Source organism: Pelobates fuscus, chromosome 9 (genome assembly GCF_036172605.1).
Source record: "Pelobates fuscus isolate aPelFus1 chromosome 9, aPelFus1.pri, whole genome shotgun sequence".
NCBI classification, from domain to species: domain Eukaryota; kingdom Metazoa; phylum Chordata; class Amphibia; order Anura; family Pelobatidae; genus Pelobates; species Pelobates fuscus.
The window spans coordinates 49,816,670-49,832,240 of NC_086325.1; the positions used below are offsets into that span (position 1 = coordinate 49,816,670).

Genomic DNA, 15,571 nt, shown 5'->3' on the forward strand with positions numbered 1-15,571 from the left:
GTGTGTTGCTGTATTATAGTGCACGGTACCATAACCCTGTATATTTACTGACACTGTATATAAGTACTAATCATTGTCGTCCATTGCATGTTTAACACCATAACCACTAATAATTGTATTGTGACCTTAACTTGTGCTTTGACCTATGCTAACCGTACTGTAACCGCTATTTGTAAAAGACGATGTTACTGGGGTGTGTTATAGACGGGTAATTCGTATATAGAGAATTATAGCGTGGGTGACTGTATAGTTTCACCAAAGGGCATAATATTGATTATTTAGTGACTGGTGTAACAGCTGTGTGTGTACGGGAATTCCCTGAGTGTTTATTGTGTTATTGTATACGTTTCACTTGGTAACTGTACCACGTGGTGCTGTTGCCAGAGGAAACGGGTGTGACTGTTGAATAGTACGCGTGCATAGTATTCGTTGTCAACGGTGTTCCATTGATAAGTATGGGCGCGTCGCAGTCAACGATTCCGGATCCCTTAGGTTGTATGGTGAAGAATTTTAAAAAGGGATTCAAGACATGTGATTTTGGGGTTAAAATGTCTTCTGTACGTTTGGTCACTTTGTGTACTAGGGAGTGGCCTACTTTGGTTGCGACATGGCCGCCACGTGGCAGTTTGGATCCAACTCTGGTACAGCGCTTACACGTGGCTGTATCGGGTAGGCCTGAACTTTACGGCCAGTTTCCTTATATTGATTGTTGGAGACAGGCCGTAAATGAATCGCCAAAATGGCTTCAGACATGCCACGAGGAGCAGTGTCGCCTCATGGTAGCTAGGACTTGTTTGTCCACTAGGACTGGTGTTAGGCCCATTTTGGACACGCCCCCTGAGTCCGAGATCCCTTTGCCGCCCCCTTACTTTCCGTTAAGAGGAAGTGACGCAAATGCAGGAAGTCCTGCAACCCTTCCCTCATTACCCTCATCCACTTCCGCTTCCTCCTCCAGTACAGAATCCACCCCCTCTCGTACTAAATCTCCCCTTCCGGAATCAGAGCCAACCCCCATTAGATCCGAATATCCTGATTTGGCGCCACTTCAGACTTCTGGTCAAGCTTCTTCTAGCTCGACTCGAAGTGTTTTATTTACAACCTTTTCCCAAAACCAAGCTCCCACATCCCCATACCCTATTTCTCCCCGACTGGAACCCATAACTGACGCCCCTCCACGTAGCCCCATACAAACCCGACAACTGACCGGTACCCAACAATTAAAACACTATCAGATGCCTCTTCGTCTGAATCCTGGGTCAGCCTATATCGATGCCGCAGGCCAAATGGCACATGCTGACCCAGTCTTCGTATATGTCCCGTTCACGACAACCGATCTCTTAAATTGGAAGACCCATAATTCCTCGTATACTGAGAAACCACAAGCTATGACTGATCTGTTCACCTCAATAGTACAGACACATAACCCGACATGGGCTGATTGCCAGCAGTTATTAATGACTTTGTTCAACAATGAGGAAAGGACAAGAATTAATCAAGCGGCCATTAAAGCACTAGAGGATAAAGCCCGTACTTTAAACCAAGCCAATCCATCAGCATGGGCCGCAACACATTATCCCAACACCGATCCCGATTGGAATGTAAATGGTGCTGATATGGTTCAACTCAGAGCCTATAGAGACGCTATAATTGCTGGCATGAAAGCCGGAGGAAAGAAAGCCATTAATATGTCGAAGACAGTTGAGGTGATTCAGAAAAGCGATGAAGCGCCCAGTGTCTTTTATGACCGATTATTGGAGGCATACCGCTTGTATACCCCCTTTAATCCGGAAGACGCAGATAATTCCCGAATGGTGAACTCCGCCTTTGTCAGCCAAGCTTACGGAGATATTAAGCGCAAGCTACAGAAGTTAGAAGGGTTTGCAGGTATGTCCATCACCCAACTAATGGAGGTAGCGAATAAGGTATATATGAATAGGGAAACAGAAAGTAAGAAAGAGGAAGAGCGCAAGATGCGTAGAAAGGCAGATATGCTAGCGGTAGCGATCTCAGGCGTAGATAGACGGGGGCCAGATAGAGGCGATAGTAAGTGGAATGAGGAACCTCTAAGTAGAAATCAGTGCGCATACTGTAGGGAAGAAGGGCATTGGAGAAATGAGTGTCCTCGAAGAGAACAGTGTGAGAGAGACAGACCTAGGACAGGTTATGGAAACTTTAGAGGCAGAGCGAGAGGTAGAGGAGGCCCCGGAGGGAGTAATGGTAATAGAGGGAGCAATGGGAGCAGAGGCAGTGTTAGGGAATATAGGTATTTCCCAGTAGCGCAAAGGTCCCGCGATAGAGAAGGCAGGGACTTTGTAGGATTGGCTGACACGGTCATGGAGGACTATTGATACCGACCGGGCTCCATCCCCCTTGGTCGAGCGGAGCCTATGGTCGATGTATCAATAGGGGGAAAAAGGAGTGCGTTCATGATCGACACTGGTGCTGAACATTCAGTGGTGACTAATCTAGTTGCTCCTCCATCTGGAAGGACTATTACTGTAATAGGAGCAACTGGAAGAAGTGCTGAAAAACCGGTTCTTAAAAGTCGACTCTGTACATTGGGAGGCCACGTAGTAAAACATCAATTCCTTTATATGCCTGAATGTCCAGTCCAATTGCTGGGACGTGATATGCTATCTAAGTTACAAGCGCAGATTACGTTCCTACCAAATGGAACAACATCCTTAAAGTTTAATGGACCTTCAGGTATTATGACATTATCCGTACCAAAGGAAGAAGAGTGGCGACTTTATACAGCGTTGACTAGCCAAAACCCTAGGAGTGATGAGTCCTTATTCAACATACCTGGAGTTTGGGCAGAGAACAACCCACCAGGACTGGCCCGCAATATTCCACCTATTAAAATTGAACTAAAACTTGGGGTTTATCCAGTAAGCCTAAGACAATACCACATCCCGCAGAAGGCTAAGAAGAACATCCAATCTTATCTGGATAAGTTCATACGGTATGGTATCCTAAAATTCTGTACTTCCCCCTGGAACACCCCATTGCTGCCTGTTCAAAAGCCCGGTACAGATGAGTATCGACCTGTGCAGGACTTGAGAGCAGTCAATGATGCGGTTGTTAGTATACATCCAGTTGTACCCAATCCATATAACCTGCTTGCTTTAATTCCGGGCGGGGCTACTTACTTTACAGTCTTAGACCTCAAAGATGCCTTCTTTTGCCTCCGAATTGCCGCAGAAAGTCAATGTATTTTCGCTTTCCAATGGGAGAACGCTGTAACGGGCTCAAAACGCCAAATGACTTGGAAAAGACTGCCCCAAGGGTTTAAAAATTCACCTACCCTATTTGGTTCAGCTCTAAGTCAAGATCTACTGGATTTCGAGTCCATCCCAGGAGAGTGTGTATTGTTACAGTATGTAGATGACTTGTTGATAGCAGCAGTTACAAAAGAAATATGTCAGCAAGCAACGCACGATCTACTACACATTCTCTGGAAGGCAGGATACAAGGTGTCTAGAAAGAAGGCTCAGTTGTGTTTGCCAACTGTCAAATATCTGGGATTCCATATCTCTGAAGGTCAAAGAATTATGGGGCCAGAGAGAAAAGAAGCTGTGTGCCAAATACCGATACCCAAGAATAGAAGACAAGTGCGAGAATTCTTGGGGGCAGCAGGCTTCTGTAGGATATGGATTCCCAGCTACGCGATACTGGCAAAACCTCTGTATGCAGCTATCAAAGGTACAGAGCACGACCCCTTCTTATGGACCCAAGAACAGCAAACGGCATTTGAAGATGTGAAGAAGGCTTTGATGAGTGCCCCAGCATTAGGTCTACCTGATCACACACGACCATTCTACCTGTATGTACATGAGCAAAGAAGAATGGCTGTGGGAGTATTGACACAGTACTTGGGATCATGGCAAAGACCTGTTGCCTACATGTCTAAGCAATTGGATGCAGTGGCCAGCGGACTTCCACCTTGTCTAAGAGCCGTAGCTGCAGCCCTGCTAGTAGCTGAAGCCGATAAACTCACTCTGGGTCAAGAACTTTATGTACGAGTCCCACATGCAGTACAGACGTTGTTGGATTACAAAGGAAATCATTGGTTTAGTAACAGCCGTATGACCAAGTATCAAGCAATGTTGTATGAAAACCCAAGAGTGCATTTAGAGACTGTAAACACCTTAAATCCAGCTACCCTTTTGCCACAACCTACTGAAAGTCAACATGATTGTTTGGAAGTAATGGATGAAGTATTCTCAAGTAGACCAGATCTTCGTGATTTTCCCATCCAGAACCCTGATGTTCAATATTATACCGACGGCAGTAGTTATGTGAAAGAAGGGATCCGCTATGCAAGATATGCAGTGACAACAATAGACAAGGTGATAGAAGCTCGTCCACTGGCGAAAGGAACATCAGCACAAAAGGCAGAATTGATAGCACTGACACGAGCGTTACAATTGGCTGAAGGTTTAAGAGTGAACATCTACACGGACTCCAAATATGCGTTTTTAACCACTCATGCCCACGGAGCTTTGTATAAAGAAAGAGGACTACTGAATTCAGAAGGCAAAGAAATCAAGTACGCAGCTGAAATCCTACAACTATTGGAAGCAGTGTGGGAGCCGAAAGAAGTCGGTATCATACATTGTCGAGCGCATCTGAGAGGAGATGGTGATGTAACCAAGGGAAATCGGATGGCAGATAGTGCAGCTAAGCGTGCTGCTGAATCAGGAAGACAGGAATATGTGGGGCATATAGCTGCTCTTATACCAACTCCACTGTCCCAATGGACTCCAGTCTATACAGCTCAAGAAGAGGAGTGGTTAAAGACTGAACCAGGAAAGTATTTGGAGAACAAGTGGTATCAGTTAGAAGATGGGAGAATAGTCATTCCAGCATCACTAGCGGTAGAAATTGTCCAAAATTATCACAACGGGACACATTCTGGGAGAGACAGCACAGAAGAATCTCTCAGAAAACATTTCTACATACCAAGATTGTCCAACTTGACTCAGGCCATTGTACGAAGATGTGTAACGTGTGCTAAAAATAATGCAAGACAAGGACCAGTAAAGCCACCAGGAGTCCAGTTTATGGGGGGACTCCCCATGTCCGATTTACAAATTGACTTTACAGTGATGCCTAAATCGGGTGGACATCGTTACCTGCTGGTAATTGTGTGCACCTATTCAGGCTGGGTAGAAGCATGTCCTACTCGTACAGAGAAAGCAGGAGAAGTTGTGAGATTCCTGCTACGAGAAATAATACCCCAATATGGACTACCCTGTTCTATAGGATCGGACAATGGTCCAGCTTTTGTTCATCAGTGCCTACAACAACTGACTCATATGCTTGGTATAAAGTGGAGGCTTCATACGGCATATAGACCCCAGAGTTCTGGTAAGGTAGAGAGAATGAATAGAACTATTAAGAATCAGTTGGCTAAAATGTGTCAGGAAACCCAACTTAAGTGGAACGTTCTCTTACCCATAGCTCTATTGCGAATCCGCAGTACCCCTACCAGAAGGATGGGCCTCTCTCCTTTTGAAATCATGTATGGACGACCACCTCCCGTACTTGGTAACTTAAGGGGGGACTTGAGTCAGTTGGGAGAAGGAATTACCCGGCAGCAGGTTGTAGAGTTGGGTAAGACTATGGAGGAGGTACAGAAATGGGTACAAGATAGATTACCTGTGAATATTTATCCCCCAGTTCATAGTTATCATCCAGGAGATCAAGTGTGGATTAAAGAGTGGAATAATGTACCGTTAGGGCCCAAGTGGAGAGGTCCTTATGTTGTTCTTTTGTCTACCCCTACAGCGATAAAAGTAGCCGAAGTGACTCCGTGGATACATCACTCCAGGGTTAAACCAGCAGCAGTCGATTCTTGGCAAGTTACAGCAGATCCAGAGAATCCCTGCAAGATCCGGTTAAAACGCACGACTCAGTCGGAGTAACGAGGAACTATTGTGGATTACAAATTTTATTATTTTTGGGATTTGGTGCGTGAGTGAGAAGGCCATAATAAAGCCTGTCCGCCCACCGACATATAGTATATAAGCCAGGGAAAGTCTCGAAGGGACTCCTGTGAAGACGAGCAGAACTCCATTCCCTGCAGCCCTTACATCCTGGAAGCTGAGGTGCCTTCGCACGGACGAAGACTGAGGATGACGGCGAAAGATGTGTTGATGATAATGTTTATTTATGTGTATTTTTATATTCAGGAAGGTAGAGGTACCGACACTCCTAGCTGTGAGGTATGCATTAAGACTACAAGAACAGGTAACCATATTTCCCAAACCCTAATTTGGCATTCACAATACGAGTGTAAAGGAAATGTATCGAGATGTAGATACCTAAATATAGACTATAGTGTGTGCCATTTAGGAATAGGAGAACCTAAGTGCTTCAGTCCGGAGTATCAACCTCGTACAATTTGGTTGACTCTCAGGAATGGAGATCCTCAGGGGACCCTAATTAATAAGACGGTGTTAGAATCCGTACATTCTTCGGGTGTTCTGCTATTTGATGCATGTAAGGCGATATCAAGTGGTAGAAAGCCGTGGAATGTATGTGGGGATTTTAGATGGGAGAGGACGTATGGGTCTAATGATAAATATATTTGTCCCAGTAGTAAAAATAAATATGTGAGTCCTAGATGCCCAAATAAAGACTATAACTTCTGCCCATATTGGTCTTGTGTGGGGTGGGCGACTTGGGGACAGACAGTAGACAAAGACATGATAGTGACTAAGTTGCCTACCAGCCCATATTGTAAGTCTATGGAATGCAATCCCATCCATATACTTATAAATAACCCCGATAAGTTCTTAGACAAGTATGGCAATTTATTTGGGTTTCAAATATACGGGACGGGTTTAGATCCTGGGACAGTATTGTTTATAGGGATAGAGACTGATACGGTATCCTCCCAAACTCATCAAGTATACCATTCCTTTTATGAAGAGATGAGTATAGATAATAAGATCCCCCATAATGCTAAAAACCTGTTCATTGACTTAGCTGAAAGTATTGCCGGTAGTCTTAATGTTACCAACTGCTATGTGTGTGGAGGTACTAGCATGGGAGACCAATGGCCTTGGGAAGCAAAGGAGGTAATGTCCGGTTCTGAGGCAGTTGACCAATTAATATCTACACAAGCCGATTATCATATGAGTGTTAGAGGTAAATCTGAGTGGAGATTAAAGACCTCCATCATAGGTTATGTTTGCATAGCAAGGAAAGGAATAATGTATAATACTTCTGTAGGAGAATTAACTTGTCTAGGGCAAAAAGCTTATGATGATGATACAAAGAATACAACTTGGTGGTCGGCTTCAAATGTCTCAGAACCATCTAACCCGTTTGCTAGATACGCCAATTTAAAGGATGTGTGGTTTGATTTATCCATCACATCTACCTGGAGAGCCCCAGCAAATTTGTACTGGATCTGTGGTAAGAAAGCCTATTCGGAGTTGCCACAGGACTGGGAAGGGGCATGTGTGTTGGGTATGCTCAAACCATCCTTCTTCTTGTTACCTATTGAAACAGGTGAGACTTTAGGTGTTAAAGTGTATGATGTGAATCATAGGAAGAAAAGGGGACCCATAGAGATAGGCGCCTGGGAAGATGATGAATGGCCTCCCCAGCGTATTATAGATTATTATGGGCCAGCCACGTGGGCAGAAGATGGTACCTTTGGTTATAGAACCCCTATTTATATGCTCAACCGTATTATAAGATTACAGGCGGTGGTTGAGATTATTACTAACGAGACATCACAAGCGCTCAATCTTCTAGCGAAGCATAATACTAGGATGAGGACAGCAGTCTACCAAAATAGATTAGCCTTGGATTACCTTTTGGCAGTAGAGGGAGGTGTATGTGGGAAGTTTAACCTGAGCAATTGCTGTCTTCAAATAGATGACGAAGGGCAAGCAATAGCTGAGCTTACTAGCCATATGGTTAAACTAGCGCATGTGCCTACTCAGGTATGGAAAGGGTACAATCCAAGTAGTTGGTTTGGTAGCTGGTATGAGTGGTTTGGAGGGCTTAAGGCAGTGGTAGGTGGAGTCCTACTGATTTTAATGTTGTGTCTACTCCTGCCGTGTCTTATACCCTTAGTAGTTAGGTCTGTGCAAAGCCTGATAGAAAATATAGCAGAGAGGAAGGCTGCTGCACAGATAATGGCAATTTATAAATATAAGGCTCTAGATCAAGGAGAACCAATGCAGGAAGATGAGTGTTGAAGATTCACATCATAAGTTAAGTCTGGTCTGGTTCAAGGTAACTTGTGGTGTATGCAAACCAAGGTTAAGTGATGCCTCAAGTAATTGTGAAATATCAAGAGGCATCAAAGGGGGGAATGTGGTGGAATCTCGGTAAAAATAAATTTAGTAGGCCGAGATTACCACGTGGCATGTGTACGTGCATATGCTGACGTATCGATCAGTTGGTTGCACGAGGCAAGATACGATCAGTAGTGTACGGAGCATGTGCGAGAATACCGGATGTAGTATTCCCCTCCTCCATTGTGCTGGACAAGCCATGCGGTCAAGCAGGAAGTTAATTCTTATTTGTATTGATTGGTCAAGAGAATGTGCGGGTGGAGCTTAATATGGGAGGAGTTATGTGCCTATATAAGGAGCCTGCACTATTGTCCGGGGCTCAGAACTTGTGGTATTTTGGTGACGCTAGTCCCTCTGAGTCCCGATCGGTGATCCAATAAAGAATCTCTTCCTTCCTGAAGAAACCTGTGTCCATCTCTCTGTGCTTCGCTTCCGTCAGTTTCTCCGGTATCACTATGATTTGTTTTGAAATACACTCATCATTTAAGCATTTAAAAATCATATAAAATAAGGACACTTGGGAGGTATATATATATATATCTATACACTGAACTCACCATGGTGTTGCTGGCTGGTATATATTCCTCCCTTTTTCTGTTTTTTAAATTTATTTATATATATCATGAACACAAAATGATCACTAAAGCAGAAACAGAGGGCCAATAGCATGCTGGGAGTGTTCTAAGCACTAGAGACAAGTAATAAACATGTTAAACAGCTTAGTAAAACTTTTTTTTTTAAACTGCTGAGCCATTTTTTTTTTAATGGATACTTTGTTTTTTATGCTCTATGATTAATGTGCAAATGTTTTCCAGTGACATTTGCGCTTTAAACAATTCTTTAAAAAAGGTATGTAATCAGCATATTTCCTACTTGCTCCATCCGGCAGACCTGAGTGCTTTTCTCTGTGTGCTTCCCTTGTTTAAATGTAAAATAAAACAGAGCACAGTCCAGGAATTATTTTTGGAATTCCCCTGAATTTTAAGTGCATGCATGTGTTGGGGGGGAAGAGCTAGAAGCATGTCAGATTCTTTTCAATACTGCAGACTTACTGACGTTAACCACTAACCCCTCCTTTCTGTCCTTTTATACAACATAAAAATATTAAACAAAAAATAAATGTCTGTGCCAGTGTCTTTCAGATAAATCCTGCAGAATTGACTGCCCCAGACTTCATCAGACAGCTATAAAAAATAAAGTAGGGATTTATTCACTAAACACAGTATTGTAGTGAAGCAAAAAAAAAAATAAACTGCAAAACTTAAAGGACCACTATAGTACCAGGAAAACAAACTTGTTTTCCTGGCACTATAGTGTTAATAGCCCCCCCCCACCTTCATGGCCCCCCTCCTGCCGGGCTCTAGGGCGAGGAAGAGGTTAATATCTTACCTTTCTTTAGCACCGGGCTCTCCGACATCATCGGCTGAATGCGTATGCGCGGCAAGAGCCGCGCACGCAGTCAGTCCATAGGAAAGCATTCTCAATGCTTTCCTATGGACCCTGGCGTCTTCTCACAGTGAGAAGCGCCTCTAGCGGCTGTCAATGAGACAGCCACTCGAGGCTGGATTAACCCATATGTAAACATAGCAGTTTCTCTGAAACTGCTATGTTTACAGCAGGCAGGGTTAACCCTAGATGGACCTGGCACCCAGACCACTTCATTAAGCTGAAGTGGTCTGGGTGCCTATAGTGGTGCTTTAAAGGGAAACACATTTGTTTTCCTGGCACTATCGCTCCCTATAGTGCTCCCCCTGGTGGTGCAGTAGGGGGAAAATCCCTTCTATCACTTAGCTTGTTTCAGTGCCAATGCCCCTTAGTGCTGGCTCGGGGTCCACCTTCGCCGACATCATGAGGGGGGAGAGCTAATGCGTGGCAAAGGCTGCGCTCAAATGATAACAGCCCTATAGGAAAGAATTATACAGGATGGCCCATAAGTCCCTACCCATCCATATATCATATACATCCAGTGTATCTGTGTACTGGATGGGTAGGGACTTATGGGCCACCCTGTACAATGCTTTCCTATGTGGTTTCAGGTGACGCTGGATGTCATCATTCATTGCATGAAGACGTCCAGCGTCAGTTAGGCAACCAAAAGTCGTCTAATGACCAGGAAGTCCCTTTTGTTGCTGTATGGTAGACAGCCACTAGAGGTGGAGTTAACCCATAAAGATTATTATTGCAGTTAATTAAAAACAGCAATAATTAACTTTCCAGGGTTAAAGGACCTGGGAATGTGTACCCAGACCACTTCAATCTGTTGAAGTGGTCTGGGTGCCTATAGTGTCCCTTTAACCCCTTAAGGACCAACCTTCTGGAATAAAAGGGAATCAAGACATGTCACACGTCATGTGTCCTTAAGGGGTTAAACTAAAATAGCCACGTTGTGAGTGGTTTCTTTTAACTATTTGGAAGCACTGCTTATAAAGCATCATAAACTAGCACAAATGTGGGCCTGGTGTGCTCAACACGTTTTAAATACCTTTTGAACTGAAGAAATTGCAGAAGGACTATTCACTAAAGTGAATTACCAACTTTATTGGAAAATTATTTGAGTCAACTTTCCTACCAGTTCAGATCCCTTTGGTCTTTCATTTGAAATGCACTTTCAATTCCCTTTGAATTCCTAACAATTGTCAAATTATTGAATACCCCTGTGATTGTCTAAACTAGCAGAGCCACTTCCTGGCTGCTGTAAAGGTCCTGTGAATCATGGGAAATTCTTGGGGATTTCTACCAGAATGTTCAAGTTTTTTTTTTGTTTCTAAAACATTATTTGTTTAAAGCTTTCAAACGTCACTTATCTTATATTATCTCTTTACTCCACAATAATAACTAAATGTCCCCTAATGTGTTTAAATGAAATTTGTGAAATCACAGTAATTCAGACTTCTGAAGGGACATCTTTTTTATATTCTGTGTCATTAAAATTTACACACACAACCCCAAAAAACCTTATATAAACATTTAACTTTTACAGTTGCTAAGTACTTGGGTTTACTGTCAAACCTGTCCTTTTCCTAATCGGTCTCCAGACATTATTTGAATGTGTGTAACACAATTATTTAGATAATGTGTCAAAGCGTCTTTTCAACAAGATTTAAAGGTAAACTCCAATGGATCTTTTATTGTGTGAAAATAATAAGAGAAATGTTTCGTCCCATTAATCACCCTAAAAGCTCATATCCATCTGGAACCTTTCTACTGTCTGAGCAGAATAAGCTGCTGCTTTCTACCTGCTGGGATATAATGTAAACTTTGTAAATCTCGTGGTTTACCAAGGATTAGAATAAAATGTTTTAGTCAGTGAGTCTCAAATTCTGTATTAAAAAATATGTAAGAATAACTGGATGTGCAGAAGTCAATTATAAGCACGTTTTCGATACACCTGTGTGCAAGCAGTGAAATCCTTAACGCATTCTATCCCACGGTGTATAATTAAACTAATTTTCATTTTGCATTACAGGTGCAGGGTATATTCTACTCCCTATGTTTTCTAATAACTTTTCCAATCATGCAAAGTTGTTAAGGTACTTATAGCGCCTCTTTAAAGGGACACTATAGTCACCTGAACAACTTTAGCTTAATGAAGCAGTTTTGGTGTATAGAACATGCCCCTGCAGCCTCACTGCTCAATCCTCTGCCATTTAGGAGTAAAATCCCTTTGTTTATGAATCCTAGTCACACCTCCCTGCATGTGACTTGCACAGCCTTCCATAAACACTTCCTGTAAAGAGAGCCCTATTTGGGCTTTATTTAGTGCAAGTTCTGTTTAATTAAGATTTTCTTATCCCCTGCTATGTTCATAGCTTGCTAGACCCTGCAAGAGCCTCCTGTATGTGATTAACGTTCAATTTAGAGATTGAGATACAATTATTTAAGGTAAATTACATCTGTTTGAAAGTGAAACCAATTTTTTTTTTCATGCAGGCTCGGTCAATCATAGCCAGGGGAGGTGTGGCTAGGGCTGCATAAACAGAAACAAAGTGATTTAACTCCTAAATGACAGTGAATTGAGCAGTGAAATTGCAGGGGAATGATTTATACACTGAAACTGCTTTATTTAGCTAAAGTAATTTAGGTGACTATAGTGTTCCTTTAACCTTTTTTTGAACTCATACACAATAAAAATGTATACACAAGGCTTTAGCTTTAGTGAACAATTGTTCAATTCAAACAATTTATATTAATTCCTGTACTGTCAAACACTTTTATTAGACTGTTCAGGAGGGTCTCCACTGTACTAGGGAAGGCTGATCTACTACAGTAAACAGTCTGATTAATAATGACGCAAAGAGTCCACCCCACCTGTGATTGGGCCTCAAGAGCCGTCTGCATGGTTTTGCAGATACATTATGAACCTTTTTTGCAGCATTTTGCTGGGTAGGGGAACGACACCTAATAGTAATACCCAATAGAGTATTTTAAAGGGACACTCCAGGCACCCAGACCACTTATGCCCATTGGAGTGGTCTGGGTGCCAACTCCCACTACTCTTAACCCTGCAAGTGTAATTATTGCAGTTTTTTTATAAACTACAATAATTACCTTGCAGGGTTAACTCCACCTCTAGTGGCGGTCTACTAGACAGCCACTAGAGGGCACTTCCTCCTTCATAGCACAGAAAACCTGTGCTAGGGCGTCGCTGGACGTCCTAACGCTGTGTGAGGACCTCCAGCGTTGCTCAATTCCCCATAGGAAAGCATTTTCAACCCTTTACTATGGGGAGCTCTAATGCGCCGCGCATTAGGTCTCCCCGGCCGGTGGGCGGGATCAGTCTCGCCCACCGCCCCCACGTAATGCAGAGGAGGAGCGGCGGCAGAGGAAGAAGCAGCGACGTGGGACATGTCGCTGCCTCTGGTAAGTCACTGAAGAGGTTTTCACCCCTTCAGCAACCAGGGATTGGGGGGTGGGAGGGAGAGGCGACCTGCAGTGCCAGGAAATCAAATTGTTTTCCTGGCACTGGAGTTTCCCTTTAACATAAAAACAGTAACCTTTTAAGTTTGAAATTTACTTTGAATTCACCTTGAATTCTCCCTTTAGAGATTAACCTTGTGAGTGAAAAAGCTTTTCACAGGGTTATTTGCTAAAGTGAGAAATCAAAGTGGATTTCAAATTTAAGGCCAAAGTAACGATCTGAAAGCATAGTGGACAAAGAACGTTTCCAGTTAGGCTATTTTGCCTTTAAATTTGGAAATCACTTTGAATTCATACTTTAGTAAATAACTTTTATTGTGAGCTAGTTTTTCTGTAAAATTATTATACCAATAATAAGGATCTAGCAATCATCTAGTATAGTTCATACTGAACTCTAATGTTAATGCTTGACACCAGTCATAGAATGTTCAATAGATGACAATCTTTTATGTTTGATAGCTTGGAGAGGGAGACAAAGGGAGTGATTTATTTTTTTAATTGCAATGTTGCAGAAACAATACCAATGTCATTTATGGATTAAGTGAGAAAAGAATGTCTTATTCATATAATTTGGGCTCTCAAGATTAAATGTGAAAAATGGAGAGGGAAGGGATTGTGAGTCACACAATACAAATGATTGGACATATAAGGCAGACTGTGGATCATATGACTTGTATTTCACCATCACATAAAGGCTGCTAACCCTCCACCAGCATGCACAGCCTATCAATATAGGATGCAATATCCAACATTCACCTTTTCACACAGCTGGATTCACATATGTGTGCTGCAAGGACCTGGGTATGCATGTATCACATTCTAGCTGTATTGTGCATAGGCAAGCGGCAGTGGGGAGGGAAAGGTGTTAATAGAGAACAGCCAGCACTATGAAGATTTCTCTTAAAGGAGAACTATCACTTCAACACACTTTTTTTTTATAATAATCCCTTCATCAAGTATTGAAAGGAAGTATATTATTGGTTAAATAAGTTCATTTAAAATAAATAACTTAGAAAATCTCATCCCTACCTTTAGTGTATCATGTCACATTTTTTCAGGTCCTGTCCTGCTTTAGCACCCTGGTGTCTTGCTTTTGGGAACACCAGGGAACCATCTCCAATAATTATAGAACATGCACATCATTAGATGCACTCACACTGATTCACAGCACTAGGACCCTGCAGGGCCTGCCCTCAGTGGGCCGTCTAAAATAATTGTGAGTCGACCTGTTGGATGGACATGCCTCTTCCCAGGCAAGTCCGCCCATTTTTAAAAAAAATGTATTATTGCATCACTGGCGCATCCCCTCTAGCAATCAGATTCTGTGACTGCCGATGTTGGCTGGTATGTGTCAGTATCATTCAGCCATGTACATGCACCTTGGGTCAGACAGTGTTTGGGTTTTGTTTTAAATATATTTTATTTTGATGAGCACAGTGCGGAGTTATAGCTTGTGGTTGCCTACGCAGAGGCAAATGAATCAGAGTGAATGTCCAACAATACAACATAGTTTTGTACATACTTTGCAGGATTATGCATGTCTAGCGTGTTAGAATGCTTGTGACAAATAGTGATATAGTGTAATTACGTGGCCTACGAGGCTTGAAATGGTGCGGTGTGCTAAAATCATATCAGAAGTCATACAAATTATTTTAATGCATACAGTAAACTGTGCATATTCGCTTTCGCTAGGCTCAGGTAGTAGTTATAGCTGGTCTATTATAGTTAAGGCCTATACTATTTGTAATTATTACGGTGTTATTAGAGGCAATCGTTAAGCATATAAGCATAAGTATTCAAGGTTAGCCTACGCAGAGGCTTAGTACGTTAGTGTATGACCTCCTTTTAGCTGTTTAATTTGGCTTGTGTGCGCTGGCGTGAGGATTGAGGAGGGTGATGGTATGGGTTGGTGGAGTATGCGTGTGGGTCAGTCCGTCTGTTGTGGTAAGCTGGGCAGAGTCATGGCCTGCGTATTGTTAGTATGCAAAAAGGGATCGTCTTCTTGCGAAAGCTAGTGCGGGCATGTGGTTCCCTACGTGGGTGTTCCTGCCCTAAATTAAATCGTAATGTCAAAACTTAAACGGGAGCCCCCGGACGTGAGGCCTGGGTTCTCATGTGTCATTCATATGTAATGTTGCATTATGGATGCACCGGTCGGTTCATAGAGCCGTTAGCACGTTGTGTGGTCCATGTTGCCTCCAGTCCATAATTGGGTTGTATGTGTTGGTATGTACCCAGAGGCGGCTCTCTAATTAGGCGATTTAGGCGGCCGCCTAAGGCCTCGCGCTTGCTGGGGCCTCGCGGCCGCCTAAATCGCCTCAGGGCAGACTGAA

At 42.9% G+C, this 15,571-nt stretch overlaps 1 protein-coding gene across 1 annotated transcript in view; it reads right to left on the reverse strand.

The window, feature by feature from the left end:
* AMOT (angiomotin) overlaps nucleotides 1-14,490 on the reverse strand; it is a 118,452-nt gene extending 103,962 nt beyond the window's left edge. The window contains exon 1 of the mRNA XM_063431943.1: nucleotides 14,268-14,490. The gene's annotated coding sequence lies outside the window, so the exon portion shown is untranslated. The remainder of the gene's footprint in view (nucleotides 1-14,267) is intronic.
* Nucleotides 14,491-15,571: the final 1,081 nt, after the last annotated feature.